At 41.4% G+C, this 15,674-nt stretch overlaps 1 protein-coding gene across 12 annotated transcripts in view; it reads right to left on the bottom strand.

Annotated features, from left to right (window-relative positions):
• Nucleotides 1-15,674, bottom strand: part of STARD13 (StAR related lipid transfer domain containing 13) — a 493,326-nt gene that overhangs the window by 39,370 nt on the left and 438,282 nt on the right. The window lies entirely within an intron of this gene.

Raw genomic sequence — 15,674 nt, 5'->3', positions numbered from 1 at the left:
AAAAAAAGTCAGTCTAGACACAGATCTTATACGCATCACGTAAATTAACTCAAAATGGATCACGGAGTAAATGTAAGCACAAAACTGTAACACTCCCGGAAGATAACATAGGAGAATATCTAACTGACCTTAGGTTTAGTGATGACTTTCTAGATACAACATCAAAGGCATAATCTATGAAATAAATACTTGACAAATTGGATTTCATTAAATTAAAAACTTCTGCTCTGTGAAAGACACTGTCCAGTGTATGAAAGGGTATGACATAGGCGTGGAGAAAATATTCATAAAAATAACATCTGATAAAGGACTGTTATCTAAAAAACACACAAAACAACTCTTAAAATCAAAATAATAAAACAATCCAATTAAAAAAAAAAAGACAAAAATCAGGATACCTCACCAAAACAAGATACACTAGTTGCAAATAAGCGTATGAAAAATGCTCCACATCATATATCATTACAAACTTGCAAATTAAAACAACCGTGAGATACCATAGCATGCTTATTAGAACGACAACACTCTAAAACACTGTATTACCAAGCGCAGGCCAGGATGAGGAACGGCAGGAACTCTCACTCACTGCTGGTGGGAGTGCAAAACGGTGCAGCCCCTTTGGAAGACAGTTTGGCAGTTTCTTATAAAACTAAACACCTTCTTACTATACATTCCAGTAGCTGCACTCCTAGCTATTTACTCAAAGAGTTGAAAACTTAGTGCACGCAAAAACTTGCACAGGAATTATTTTTTAATCCATAAAGATAAATATTGTATTTCTGAAGGACATATATACTTAAAATATAAACCATTGTGACCCAACTTTTGCAGCCAACATGCCCACAGTAGCAGTGGGTGTGAGGTGCTACTGCACAGGGATGTTTAGAGCAGCTTTATTCATAATTGCCAAGACTTGGAAGTGACCAAGAGGTTCTGCAGTAGGTAAACAGATAAACTGTGGTACATCCAGACAATGGAATGTTATTCAGTCCTAAAGAAGTGAGCCATCAACCCATAAAGAGACAGGGAGGAACTTTAAATGCATATTACTAAATGGAAGAAGCCAATCTGAAAGGCTACATGCTATGTGATTCCAACTAGATGGGATTCTGAAAGAGGCAAAACAGTAAAAAGATCAGTCAGTATAGGGACAGTAAAAAGATCAGTGGTTACTACTGGTTAGGAGGGAGAGAGGAATCCCAGGATGGACAGAAAGGGTAGAGGATTGTTAGAACAGTGAAATATTCTGTATGATACTATAATGGTGGATACATGACACTACACATTTGTCAAAACCCATAAAATGTATAAGACTGGGAGTGAAGCCTAATGCAAACTATAGACTTTGGGTGACAAGGATGTGTCAATGCAGGTTCACAGTTGTGAGGTATCACCTGGGTGGGGGATGTTAATGGTGAGAGAGGCTGTGTATATGGGGGTACAAGTGGCAGAAGAGAACTCCCCATACTTTGTGCTTAATTTTGCTGTGTATCTAAAACTGCTCTAAAAATAAAACCTATTATTTAAAAATGTAATCTTTGTTTTATTCATTTAAAAGTCATTTTATTTCTTGGAATTTGAAATTACTGATGTAAAGCGATCTGCATTTCTTTTGCTCTGAATCTACTTTCTTATTAGTACTCAATTCTATCTACAAAATTGCTATGATTTAAGACATCTTAGAAATTCTGGATACAATTTCAAATATCATATGCGCAATTATTCAGTTCTTCCTCTCATGACAGATACGTTTTTCCAATCATCATGCCATATACTTTAAATATCTTATAATTTTATTTGTCAGTTATACCTCAATAAAGCTGAAAAAACCCAACTGATTTTTTCAGCTGGGAACAAAAGACAAAGAGGGAAAACACTCTTTATGGTGATCTGAGACTAGGCAGACATTCTCAGCATGGTGTAGCATCAGTCTGTATTTATCTTCTATAATGTAAACAGTGGCTAGACTCTCCAAGAATACAAAATGGATAAAACATACACCCTGGTGAGATGGAGATGCCTCTTTAAGGAGTGGCTGCTTCAGGTAAAAGACCATGTCATGTAACAGAAGGATTCACAGCCCTTTATCAAAACCACCATGAATTCTGCTATGACTATAGCCAGGCTGCATTTAGGACAAATATTAGCATCAGTATTTGTTTCCCTCAGACTTAATGATGGGGCTTCCTAGGTGACTCAGGCGGATTCTTAATTGAGAATCCGCCTGCCAATGCAGGAGACGCGGGTTCCATCCCTGGGTCAGGAAGATCCCCTGGAGGAAGAAATGGCCACCCGCTCCTGTAATCTTGCCTGGGAACTCCCACGGACAGAGGAGCCTGGAAGGCTATAGTCCCTGAGGTCGCAAAGAACTGGACAGACTGAGCAACTAAACAACAAACAACAAAAAGCACTTAATGGTAAGTAACATAAAACCCTTCAGAAAACCTGAGTTGGTCTGTCACTGGTGGCCTGGAAAACTATCCCTGCATGAACAGGAATTATAAAATGTGTTTTCTTTGCTGCATGAACAGTGTGTCTTCCACTGGATTAGAGCCTCTTTTGAGAGGAACCATAATTTATTCTTCTAATCCACCTAAAACCTAGCAGGAAATTTTATACAGGATAGTCTCTGTAGGTTTTTCTTTTAAACTGAACACACTTTGTTTACATTGGTCCAATCAGCGACTGGTTTTAGTCACAATAGACCTTGTATAGTCAGAAGAGCAGAACTATTCCCCACTGAATATGACAGGCTGAGAGCTGCACCTCATTTGCATCTCTAATGCCCAGCACAGGCTCTGGTTCAGAGAGAATCCACTAGGTAAATGTTTGCTAAGGAAATACTAGAACCTGGTAGGCTCTGAGGACCGACTGGCCTGACCTCTTTTATTTTCAAATGAGGAGACTAAGGCTCTGAGAGAAAACACTTGCTCAGGGGAACCATGCATCAGCTAGACAGCTGGACTTGGCCCTGTCCAGAGATTTCTCCACTCCAGCCTCCTCAAGGAGGATCCAGGAGGCCTGGGACATGACAGCCTATGTCCTGGACCTTGCACAGGCTGGTCAATAAATGATAGTTTCCTTCCCCTCACTACATTTTCCATGGAAAGAGGAAACCCATGACGCATATTGAAGCTGTGCAGTTTGTGCTTTGGGCAAACTGGATTTACGTGTTGACATAAGCAAAGCAGTTTGACCCTTTCAGACGGACCGCCCACAATGTCCATGGCTACCAGAACCTGTTAATTTCTACTGTTGTCTTCAGAAGGCTTTAGAAGGGTTCATGCATTAGTAAAGGAGAAACAGTCAGAAGTCTCATTTTAAAAGTGAAACTTGAAGTTCTGGAGGGAAAGTCAACAGGAAGAGAAGAAGCTGAGATACGACCATCTGACAGTGGGCACCACGTTCCAGGAACAAGTTGAGGGGCTGAGAATGCAGAGGTGAACCAGATATGGTCCCTGCCCGTGGGGATCTCACAGTCCTGAGTGGGATATAAATATGATGAACAAAAGGAAAAGCAATTAACTCTCAGGACACAGAAAGACAAAGCCTCCCAGAGGAGGCAGTATTTAAGCAAGGCGATGAAGGACGGAGAGAAATTTGCTGCCCAGATGAAAAGGACTACAGGCAAAGCCAGCAGTCATTAACTGGAGCTCTCTAGTCTCGGAAGTGCAAGGATGTGAGCAGGAATCACTGGTGGGATGGGCAGGGGTCAGATCACGAAGAACCAAAATGAAGATGTTAGAGCAATCTGCAGCAAAGGGGAGCTACTGAAGGAGTTAGGAGAGTAATGTAATGCCACTGCATGCCGGAGACAAAACTGGGGGCAGGATGGAGATGGAACTGAAGAAGAACAGATGGAAGACAGTTAACAGTTTAGGTCAGAGATGGCAAAGAGGAGCAGAGGGGAGTGGGAACAGATGAGGACTTGGCCACTGACATAGAAGTGTGGGGGCCGGGGAGAAATAGAGGGTGACTCCTGGGTTTCAGGCTTTTGTCAATGTGCCTGTGTCAGTTAACAGAGAAAACCAAGCAGTAGGGAGGGGCCAGGGACTGGGATTCAGGGAAGAGACATGAGGTCATGTTGGGATGCCTTGTGACATCCAGACCCACTTCGGAATGATCAGCAAGTAGAGGATATACACAGAGGATACATAATCATTAAACCAATCTTCCAGGGAGAATTCAGTGCCCTGGAAACTGCCATGCTAAAGGCCTGAGTGGAGCAGGAAGAGCTGGGCTGGGGGAAGGTGTAGTCAGAGACATGGGAGGTCAACAGAATCAGCTCAAAGTGGTCCTGGAAGCCACAGAAGGAGCATTACACAGAGAAGGGAGCAGTTGGTTCACTGTATCAAATATTTAAGAGTAAGTGATACATAACATAAAATATGCCTCTTGGGTTAGCAGTCATTGCAGGCAGCAGCTTCAGAGAAGCCTGAGTAGAGGGCTGAGCTGTGAGTGATTGCCGTGAAAAAGTGTAGCTCTGGAGGAGAGAGATTTAGGGCATTTGAGGAGAAAATGAATAATTGATTGCCACACAATATCCTCTCACAGGTAGAAGCGTTAAAATAATTTGTGAACTGACAGGTTATTTTCTTCCAGGTTCCAATGCAATTTAACAAACATGTATTGAATTCCTGCCCGGCACATGGCCGCAGAGCACCGGGAGCCCATGACGTACCGAACGAGATGTGGCTCCTAGCAGTGAGCACTGTGCAGCCTGCGGGGCGTCCCTCGCCTCCCCAGCTAAACCCGTGTGACAGTGGGGCCAGCGCGCAGCGAGCTGTGCCCGGGCTGCCCTGGCTGACGGGACACCCGGGAGGGGAAGGAGGGAAAGGCAGGCAGGGTGCCTACCAGGGGCGTGGGGACCAGAGGGAGATGGGGAAGGTGGTCAGGGCCCGGTATGAGCGGTGTCCCACTCGGTCACTGTGACAGAGCTGGGGAGACACAGAGAGGCCCTCTGCACTTGGCACATGTACGGGAGCAGTGGCGCCCTTTCCTTCTCCTCTTAGATGCATATTTTACCTTTAAACCACCAGACTCTAGACGGCTCATGAGGTCTTCCGTGCTGACTTAATGGTCAGTTTCCTGGGCTATTTTTCTAATACTCCTGCCAAAAGCTCAAGAGGAATAACAGGCAGGGGTGCGGGTTCATCTCTGACATGCCATTCTGATTAAAGCTGAAGCCTGAACTTCTCACCCTCCTCGCCAGGGTCAGAGGTGAAAGCTCTCCAGCCCCGTCTGCTGAGGAGTGCCCTGGGCGTGGCCCTCAGAGACAGTCGAGAACAAGTCACCTGGTCCAGGGCTCAGAGGTGAGCGTCCCTGGGAGCAGCGGCTCCTCCTTGCGGGGCCTGGGAAAGGTCCCCTGTCTGTCTGGGGGTTCACAGAACAGACTCTGCAGAGCAGGGTGGAGACCTCTGCCACACACACGTGTCCGGTGTGTTCTCGGCCAGGGCGAGGCTTTTCAAATACCACAGGCCATCCAGCCGGACGGCTTTCTGGTGTCTGAGGGGAAAGAAAGGTGTCACCGGAAGTCACAAAGGGCTGTCATCAGGCCACAGCTGAGCCAGGGGAGGCCATGCCTCCCCCTTGCTGAGCTGTTCACTCTGGCTGTTCTTCTAGCAAGTGGTCCTGGGACAGCAGAAATGCTGGCTCCTCTTCCGGCCCATAACCCCACAAACTGGCCCTGGATATCAGTGGAGGTGTGGGAGAGGGATGGTAAAGCATGGACTGATCTTGCTATATGATGTCGTTCAAGGGGGAGAGGATGTACATGTGGCACTGTATGAGTTGCATAATATATATTTTTAATTGACTTACAGTTGACAGACAACATCAGATAAGTTTAAGGTGTATGACATAATGATTTGATACTTGAAATGATCATCATAATAAGTTTAACGTCCATCATCACACATAGTTACTATCTTTTTGTCCTGTGATGAGAATTCTTAAGACCTACTCTTTCAGCAACTTTCAAATATGCAATACAGTATTGTTAACTATAATCACCATGCTGTACATTACATCCCCAGAAAATAATCTGAAATTAGTAGTAGCCTCTAATGATGAGAGTTTTGGGGAAGAGTGCAAGCTCCCTCCGCAAACTGATCGAGGACATCAGCCACAGTGGCCCACAGGTAAAGAGCTAAAACAAAAGAATAGGGGCCTCACAGGTGGCACTTGTGATAAAGAATCCACCTGCCAATGCAGGAGACACAAGAGACGTGAGTTCCATCCCTGGGTCGGGAAGATCCCCTGGAGGAGGAAATGGCAACTCACTCCAGTATTCTTGTCTGGAAAATTCCATGTACAGAGGAGCCTGGTGGGTGACAGTCCATGGAGTCACAAGCAGTCGGACACGACTGAGCGACGAAGCACACAAAAACAAAAGAACAGGTTTTCTTGGACTTCTTCAGTTTGTGGATTTCAAAGTTTAAATTCACATATGCCTGTACTAGAGAAGTATAGCTTCTTAACTTCCTTAGCTTTTTAGCTTTTCACAAAAATTGCATCTAATCCAGATAAAATTTCTCCTGTGAGAATTAGGCTGGGTTGAAGCAAGGGTCATACCAGAGATTTCTGAGAAAACTGAAAGAAAGCAAAACTGGGGGGGAAGAAACACTCACTCCCAGGTGCCGAGGGGCATCTCTCGGCTCCCCCTCTGCCTGCCCTATAGAAGTGGAGTCCCCCTTGGTCAGCCCCGGTCTTCTCCTCCCTTGACTGTTTCACTCTCAGGACCTCGTACCTTTTGTGCGTGGATGACATTGCATTTCTGTCTCAAGCTGAGGGCCTGTCCAGCTCCAGCCCCACATGCCCGGCTGCACACTCGACGCCTTCACTGGCACCTCCAGGCACCTCAGCTCACCACCCCTTCCCCCACCTCGAACTGGACTCCTCTTGCCTCTCTCCTCGGCTGTCTCCTGACTCAAGGAAAGGCGTCACCACCACACAGCTGCTCAAACCTGGAGGAATCTGGTGCCCCTGAACTCCGAACAACAACAGCAATAATAATAATACCTGTTATTCATAGGTTCTGGTAAGAATAAAATGAAGTCAATGTCAAGAACTTAGTATGCTAGTCAGCACATAGTAAACACTCCCAAAATGATAACCATGGTCATCAATTTTTTATGTGCCAAAGCAAGTCATTTTAAAAAAATATTGCTAATGTTTTTTACATAATGCAATACAAATAGCTAAACACACATATATAGAGAGAGATATAAACTCCTTCTTTAGCCTGCTATTCTACTTTGTAGCTTCTTGGGTATTCTTCCTAAAGTTATTTTGCATAGGTGGTTGGAAAAGTTTATATAAGAGACCATTAAAAAATGTAAAGATCAATTTTTAATATAAATTTATACACGTATATATGAAATCCCTACCTTTGACCTTTCTATATCTGTACTTGTCTTGGCCACCCCCATTCTATATAGACTACCTTGGGGTGAGGTTTGTGATGGAAAGTGGGGGTGGGGATGAAGATGCCTTTTCTGCACATGAATTAGTCAAATAAAAGAAACAAAAGTGAAAGTTCAAAATAACCACATCAAATTTCATGTGTTCTTGACTGAGTAATTCCTACTGGCCTTTTAGGGTCATTTTTCCAGGAAGTTCTCCTGGTCATTTTTCTAAAACGCTCTCCCCCTTAGCTCTCCTGCACCTGTACTTATAGCGATCACACCACTTGTCCACGTGAGTCAGAGTTTACTCAATTCTCCACCTAGGTACTATGGGCATTTGGGGACAGATAATTCCTTGTTGGGGGGCACACTGTGCCTTGTGGGAGGGAGCCGCATGTCTGGCCCCCACCCATTAGATGCCAGTAGTATCACCACAGTTGTGACAAGCAAAAATATTCCCAGGCCTGAAGACAGGATCAAACGCTGCCCCCACCTCGGACTGAGAACCACTTCAGGTGAAAATTCTGTCTTATTTGTCTCCATAGCAAAGTAAGGCCCTCAAGACACAGCCTTGATGAAGTGACCTTAAGGAAGAGATGACACAGTGCCACCACTCTCCACAGTGAATCAGTTCTGAACTCTTCACAAGAGAACAGAGTGTGCTTTAAACTCTTACTCTAATTATTATTATTTTTAAAAGTTGAGGTCCATGATGGCACAAATGCAATCAGAATTTCTAACCTTGGGACTTATGAGTTAAATTCGGAAAAATCACAAGGCAACATAGATGGGGAAGAATTACCTTTAAAGGAAGAAATTAAAAACAAAACAAAAAACACTCCAAATCGTGTTTCACAAAAAGACCTAAGCTTTCTTTGGAAAATGCCAGAAGCAGCCTGTGTGTCTTTGAATCCTAGCACTGCTATTTACAAGCCATAAATGGGCAAGTTATTTCATACCTCCGTGCCTCTGTTTCCTCATTTGTAAGATGGGAATAGATATTACAGTCTATCTTATACGATTATTATGGGAATTTAATGAGTAAATATTTATAAAATGCTTAGAGGAGTGCTTGCCAAGCACTTTGTGGCTTATTTATTTATTTATACTTTGGCTGCTTTGGCTGCTCAGACGCGAGGGCTTCTCTTGAGGAGCTCAGGCTCTACAGTGTGTGGGCCCCATAGTTACAATGCACAGGCTTAGTTGCCCTGAGCTATGTGGGATCTTAGTTCCTTGATATGGAGTGGAACCTATCTGTTGCATTGGAAGGAAGATTCTTAACCACTGGACTACCAAGGAATTCTCCAGCACTTTGTGTTTTGAAGAAATGAAATCACTGCTTACTGGGATTTGTATTTAACTTATAGAGTTAGAATTTCAAAGGTGGAAGTGACTGTGATTATTATGTAATCATCTATATCCTTCTCCCCATGATTTGTCTGTGGTTTCAGTTCAGGTAATTGTCACAAATTATTATGTGCCATAAATGAGCTTCCCTGGTGGCTCAGATGGTAAAGAATCTGCCTGCAATGCAAGAGACCTGAGTTCGATCCCTGAGTTGAGAAGATCTCCTGGAGAAGGGAAAGGCTACACACTCCAGTAGTCTAGGCTGGAGAATCCCCATGGACAGAGGAGCCTGGTGGGCTACAGTCCATGGGGTCACAAGGAGTCGGACATGACTGAGCGACTAAGCACGGCACAGAAACACATTATACAAAATATTGTATTTTATATGATATTCTTTAAGAGGAAATTTAAAAGTATATTATCAATTTTCATAAAAACCACTATTATTTAAAATTATTAATGTTATTTAATTTACTCAGATCAAATGGTGTGCCTTTGTGTGTGGAGGTAAACTGTAAAAATCATTTTTGTCGGCACTCTCGGGCACAGTCTCCCTCGTCCCGCATGATAACACTGCCATTAGTTGTTCTTTTAAACGCAAAGGGCAGTGACAGATGAACTGTAACCTTAGTCAATTCCATATCTTCACGAAACAGCACTGAGCAAGGTGAATGTCTTTGTTTTATACATGCTATAATGAGTATTTATTAACAGCATAAGTTAGGCAGATCTAACATTAAATTAGAAATTCAGAGATCACCTTGGGCATCAAAGCTCTATGTTATTAACAGCAGTCTGAACAAATACCCCAAACCAAAATGCGAACAGAACATGCTACTTCTAAAAAGTCTCCTTTGGGAGCTTTCATGTGCTGCAGTTTGCCTTAAAGGTGACAAACCTAGCAAGGTATTGCGACACCTTGGCTATGCCTATATTCTGATACTGTTACAGTTTCCAGTAGCTCATCCAGCTATTTTAGATTTGCAATTAGCTTTTCATTACTCACAGGGGAAATTATTTTTCAACTAAAAATTCAATCAAAAACCATCAAAACAGAATTATAATGTGGTTGCTAAGATAGCAGAGACTGCACTACTATTCTGACTGGCAGTAACAGATATTTACAGACGCCTTCTGTGCACTGGTGCTGGCAGAGTTGAGAAGCAATGGTAAGGGGCGATCACCATTCTGGAGGTTCACCCCTTCACTAAAGACAGCAAACCTGTCCTGTCTTCAGCAAGACCTGAAAATGAGAGCCACACACCCACATGTACCCAGTCAGGCATGAGCCCTCCCTGTCAGCAATGTCCTTACTACCATCTACAAATTTTTTATAAATCTATAAAAGGCTAATACTACTCAACAACTCTCAAAGTATAAATGGGGACCCAGGACATTAATTGTCTGGCAGGACATTAACTGTCTGTCCAAACATGAGAGAAACTTTCAGAAAACCAAAGGTGAATAAAGTTCTTGTGGGTTACATTTACAGTAGGAGACCTTCAGACCTCTGGTCTCTGTTTATCTACCTGCCAGAAGCCACCTGCCCTCTGGCTATGGTTCCCTGTTTCCTTTAGGATTCTCCATTGGCTCAGCATTTCAAATATGCATGAGAAATGTGGAGCCCACAAAAGTTTTAAAAATAAAACACGAGACCAGCTCCATCACTGTGTCTGCAGTGCACGAGGAAGAAAACGAATAAAATCAGAAGCCCTTACTTCTCTCTAGGCATCAATCATAACATACCATATAAGTGGGTGAGTGTCTAATTAACCACTCATCAAACTCAAAATTTTAAAAGTGCTGTCACTCCCCTCAGGCTGGAAGTCTTCCTTCTGCCTGCTTTCAGGAAATCTGTGTCTTGAAGGAATTCATAAGGAAGGCAAGGAAATTCCGTGTGTGTTCCTTTAGCCAACCTACCTCCATCTCTGCCTTCCTATTCCACTGGCGTCCTTTGATCCACCTGCTGAGACTATTCCTTTGGCCTCTGCTCTATCCACTGCTCCTATGCCCTGAGAATCTCAGCTCACACACTGCCGGCCAAACGCTTTCCTTATATCATAATAAGGATGAAACAGCTGCCTAAAGAATTACTCCAATGATAACCTCCTGCCACTCTAATGCAAGCTGAGCCCTTATCAAGGGCATTGTGGTATCTGGTGTTGTTGCATCCCTGCTCAGTCCCTCAGTCGTGTCCGACTCTTTGTGACCCCATGGACTGTAGCCCACCAGGCTCCTCTGTCCATGGAATTCTCCAGGCAAGAATACTGGAGTGGGTTGCCATTTCCTTCTCTGGGGAATCTTCCCAACTCAGGGATTGAAGCCATGTCTCCTGCATCTCTTTCATTGGCACATGGATTCTTTACCACTAGTGTCACCTGGGAAGCCCTCTACAATATACGGCTTTCTGATTTTTCTGGCTGACAGCTATTATTATTCACAACCTTATATCTTGAAATGATTCCTGTACTGGCTAATCTATAACATGTCTGAAAGGCATGTTTTTTTTTTTTAAGTAGACTTTAATGGAAAAGTCCAGAACTTAGTCAAGGGACCTTAGATCACATGCAGCAGTGAGCAGATAAGGATTTATCACCCACATGTTTGACACTTAAAGTGTGGCCCACTCAGCCACATACATCATCAAATTAACAGAACTGCACATTTAGAAGCAATGTTCACTCCTGAAATCCTGATTTAAAAATATGTAACAGATTTGTATTCTTGATTTATAATGTAATCTTTGATTTATATTTCACAATATAAATTTAAGAATCTATGCATAAATTACTAGAACTAATGACTAATTTTAGAAAGGCTGCAAAATACAAATGAACAATATATATATATTAGCAGTGAATAATGGGAGACTGAAATGATTAAAAAAAAAAACCCAGCACCTCAAAACATGAAATTCTTAGGTACCTTCAAGTATGTATATTACCCATATGCTGAAAATGACAAGTCAGGGTTAAATAGAAAGAAATCAAAGGAGACCTAAATAAATAGGACTGTGTGTTATGAATCAAAAGACTTGTCTGTTAAGATATCAATTATCCCCAAATTGATCTGTAGAGTCAACACAATCCAAATCAATACTCCAGAGCATTTTAAAAACAGATATCCATGAATGGTTTCTAAATTTATATGGAAAGGCAGAGGATCTAGAATAGACAAAATAATCCTGGCAAATAAGTTGGAGGACTTACACTATTGGATTCCAAGACATACACAAAGCTAAGTAATCAAGTGCCATAGTGATAAAAAGAATAGACACGTGGATAAATGGAACAGGATAGAAAGTCTAGAAACATACCCATGCATATATGGTCAATTGATTTACAATACAAGTGGAAAGGCAATTCAATGAGGAAAGTATAGGCTTTTCAACATGGCGGTCAACCAATGGGATACTGATAAGCAAAAGTATGAATCTTGATCCATACTTTGTACCTTATAAAAAATTAATGGATCATCACCTTACACATAAAACACAAAACTGAAATTTCTGGAAGAAAAACAAAGGAGAAAATAGTGACCTTATGTTAGGTAATATTTTTTATGTGTGACATTAAAAACATGAAAAAAATGAATAAATTGGACTCCAGTAAAACTTAAAACTTCTTCGAAAGACATTGTTAAGAGATTGAAAAAACAAGCTACATGCTGGCAGGACATTTCAAAACTCAGTAAAAAAACAAACAACAAAATTTTTTAAATGGGCAAAAGACTTGAACAGACAAAAGAAGATGTATCTTACAAAAGAAGATATATGAATGGCAAAGAAGCACAAGAAAAGACATTCAGCATCATTACTCATTAAGAACATGCAAGTTTAAATCATGACAAGGAAACACTAGACACTTATTAGAATGCTTAAAAACAGAGCTAAACAAAACCAAACAATACAGAGTACTAACAAAGGTGTGGAGCAACAGAAACTCTCATACATCATTGGTGGTAATACAAAATGGTATGGTCACTTTGGAAATGTTTGGTGGGTTTCTTATGAAGTTAAAATATACTTATCAAATACATCCCAAAGCCCCATTCCTAAGAAATTACTCAAAATAAATGAAAACTTATGTTTATACAAAAACTTGAATATGAATGTTTATAAGGGCTATATAATCACCAAGAAAGAAAAGAAAGAAAGAAAGTGGAGTCGCTCTGTCGTATCTGACTCTTGTGTAGCCCACCAGGCTCCTCTGTTCATGGGATTTTCGAGGCAAGACTACTGGAGTGGGCTGCCATTTCCTTCTCCAGGTGATCTTCCCAAGCCAGGGACTGAACCCAGGTCTCCTGCATTGCAGACAGGCGCTTTACCATCTGAGCCACCAGGGAAGCCCATATAATCACTCAAAGTGGTGACAACTCAAATATTCATTTGGTGAATGGACAAACTGCAGTAGTATATCCACACAATGGAAGACTGTGACTGATACACACAGCACAGATGAATCTTAGGTGTATTAAGTAAACTGAAGCCAGACTCAAAAGCCTGCATAATGTTTGATTTCACTTACATAGCATTCTGGAAAAGGCAAAACACTGGGCACAAAAACCAGATCAGTGGTTGCCAGGAGTTGGAAGCAGGGGTAGAGTTGATGACAAAGGAGAACCAGGGAGTGTTTAGGTGATAAAGCTGTTTCATATCTTGGTTGTGGTGGTAACTACATGACTGTAGGCATTTGTCAAAACTCAAAGAACTGAAAATAGTGAATTTTACTTTAGATATATATAGAACACCTTGACTCAAAGAAGATATAGATTTAAAAATTCCATTGAGATGATTTTAAATTGAATTTAAAAATTTAATTGCATAGATTTCACTTATATGTGGAACCTAAAAACACAAAATAAATAAATACATCTAAATAGAAACAGAGTCAAAGATATAGAAAGCAAACAGGTTGCCAGATGGGAGGGGTGGAAGGAGGAGAGAAATAGGCGAGGGAGATAAAGGGGTACAAATCTTCATTTACAAAATGAATGAGTCACAGGTATAAAATGTACAGCGTGGGGAACACAGTTAATAATTATGTAATATCTTTGTATAGTGATAGATGACAACCAAACTTACTATGGCGATCATTTTGAAGTGTATAGAAATATAGAATACTAGGAACTAACATAGTGTTGTAGGGCTAATATTTCAAAGACAAACAAACAAACTTACAGAGGAAAAAAAATCAGATTTCTGGCAACCTGAGGTGGGAGGAAGGGGCAACTAAATCAAAGTGGTCAAAAGGTACAGACTTCCAGTTATAAGATAAATCAGTCATAGAGATCTAAAGTACAAAATGATAAAGATAATATACACTGCTGTGTGTTTTGTATCTGAAAGTTAAGGGAGTAATTCCTAAGAGTTTTCACCACAAGGAAAAAAACGTTTTTTTTCCCTACTTCTTTAATTTTATATCTATATGAGATGATAAATGTTCACTAAATCAATTATAAACATTTCATCATGTATGTAAGTCTAACCTTAAACATAAACAGTGCTATATGTCAATTATATCTCAGTGAAACCGGGGGAAAAACAACAAAAGGCATAATTTGACAATCAAGTAAATATCTATAAGTATGCAAGAAAATGCAATTGGGAAAAAGATAATTAATGCAATACAATTAACAATAAGAAATATTTCTTTTAAAAGTGTCAAGTGGCTTCTCTGGTGGTCCAGTTGTTAAGAATCCACCTTGCAATGCAAGGGACACGGGTTTGATCCCTGATCTGGTAAGACCCCATACGCCATGGGGCAATTAAGCCCATGCACCACAACTACTGAGCCTGTGCTCTAGAGCCCGCAACCCACAACTACTGAGCTCGTAGGCTGGAACTACTGAAGCCCGAGCACCTGGAGCCTGTGTTCCTCAACAAGAGAAGCCACCGCAATGAGAAACCCGCGCACTGCAACGAAGAGCAGCCCTCGTTCGCTGCAGTTAGAGAGAAGCCCACGCAGCAATGAAGACCTAGCACAGCCAGTAAATAAATCAATCTTTTTTTTTTAAATGTCAACTGATTAGTAAAAATACTCTTGGTTAAAACTCAGAGGGAAAACTCAGGATGAGGTGCTGGTGGAATAGTTCTGAGGTGAATGAAGGCTTGGGGTGTGCATCAGACATCCTGAGGAGAAAACACTGCTTTTCCAATTCATTGCCTTTAAAGAATTACAACAAAACTATCCAATCCTCTTATAAATGCTCACAAATGGCATTTTGTGCTTGTTTGTTTTCGAGTTCAAATAGCCCATCCCTGCAATTTGTGATTTGAAGAGTTAGTTCTCTTCTCTTCACCCACATAAGCAAACCCACAGCAATGCTTTCCTTGAACATTCAGAGACCATTTCCTAACACGACTCTATTTTCTCTTCATATAGCAACCCTAGAGAAAGCAGCTATGAACACAGAAATATAAATATATGTCTAAAGAATCAGCAAGCCTATGATTATTTCACAATATTCTAACACACATTTGTCTCTCCTATCTTGACAAGTTTCCTCATCACTACTTTCTTCTTAAACTGCTATCTTTTGTACGTCAAATGCAGAATGTACGAGAAAAAACATTGGACTACAAGTGACGAAAACTTGTTTAAGGTCAGTTCAGCCCATTACTAGCTCTGTAGCCTTGGAAAAAGGACTCGCCTCCTGAAGCTAATATTTATTTCCAGCTCTGACTTCTCTCCAGGGCTTTAGTTAAAAAACCTCCAAGCTAATTTCCTACAGACACACATGACCTCACATGCACATTTAATTGTTCAGAGATATTTGATTGCATTGGCATCTTTCATTATTACTCAAATTACAATTGTTTTATTTGCTCATGTATGCATCAATTCTTCAATTAGATTTCTTCAACCAGATTATATATTCTTTGAGGGGAGGGAATTATTCATATATACATCTTTGTCTCCT

This window comes from Bos taurus, chromosome 12, assembly GCF_002263795.3.
Source record: "Bos taurus isolate L1 Dominette 01449 registration number 42190680 breed Hereford chromosome 12, ARS-UCD2.0, whole genome shotgun sequence".
Classification (NCBI taxonomy): Eukaryota; Metazoa; Chordata; class Mammalia; order Artiodactyla; family Bovidae; genus Bos; species Bos taurus.
This window is presented reverse-complemented; position numbering and strand designations above follow the sequence as displayed.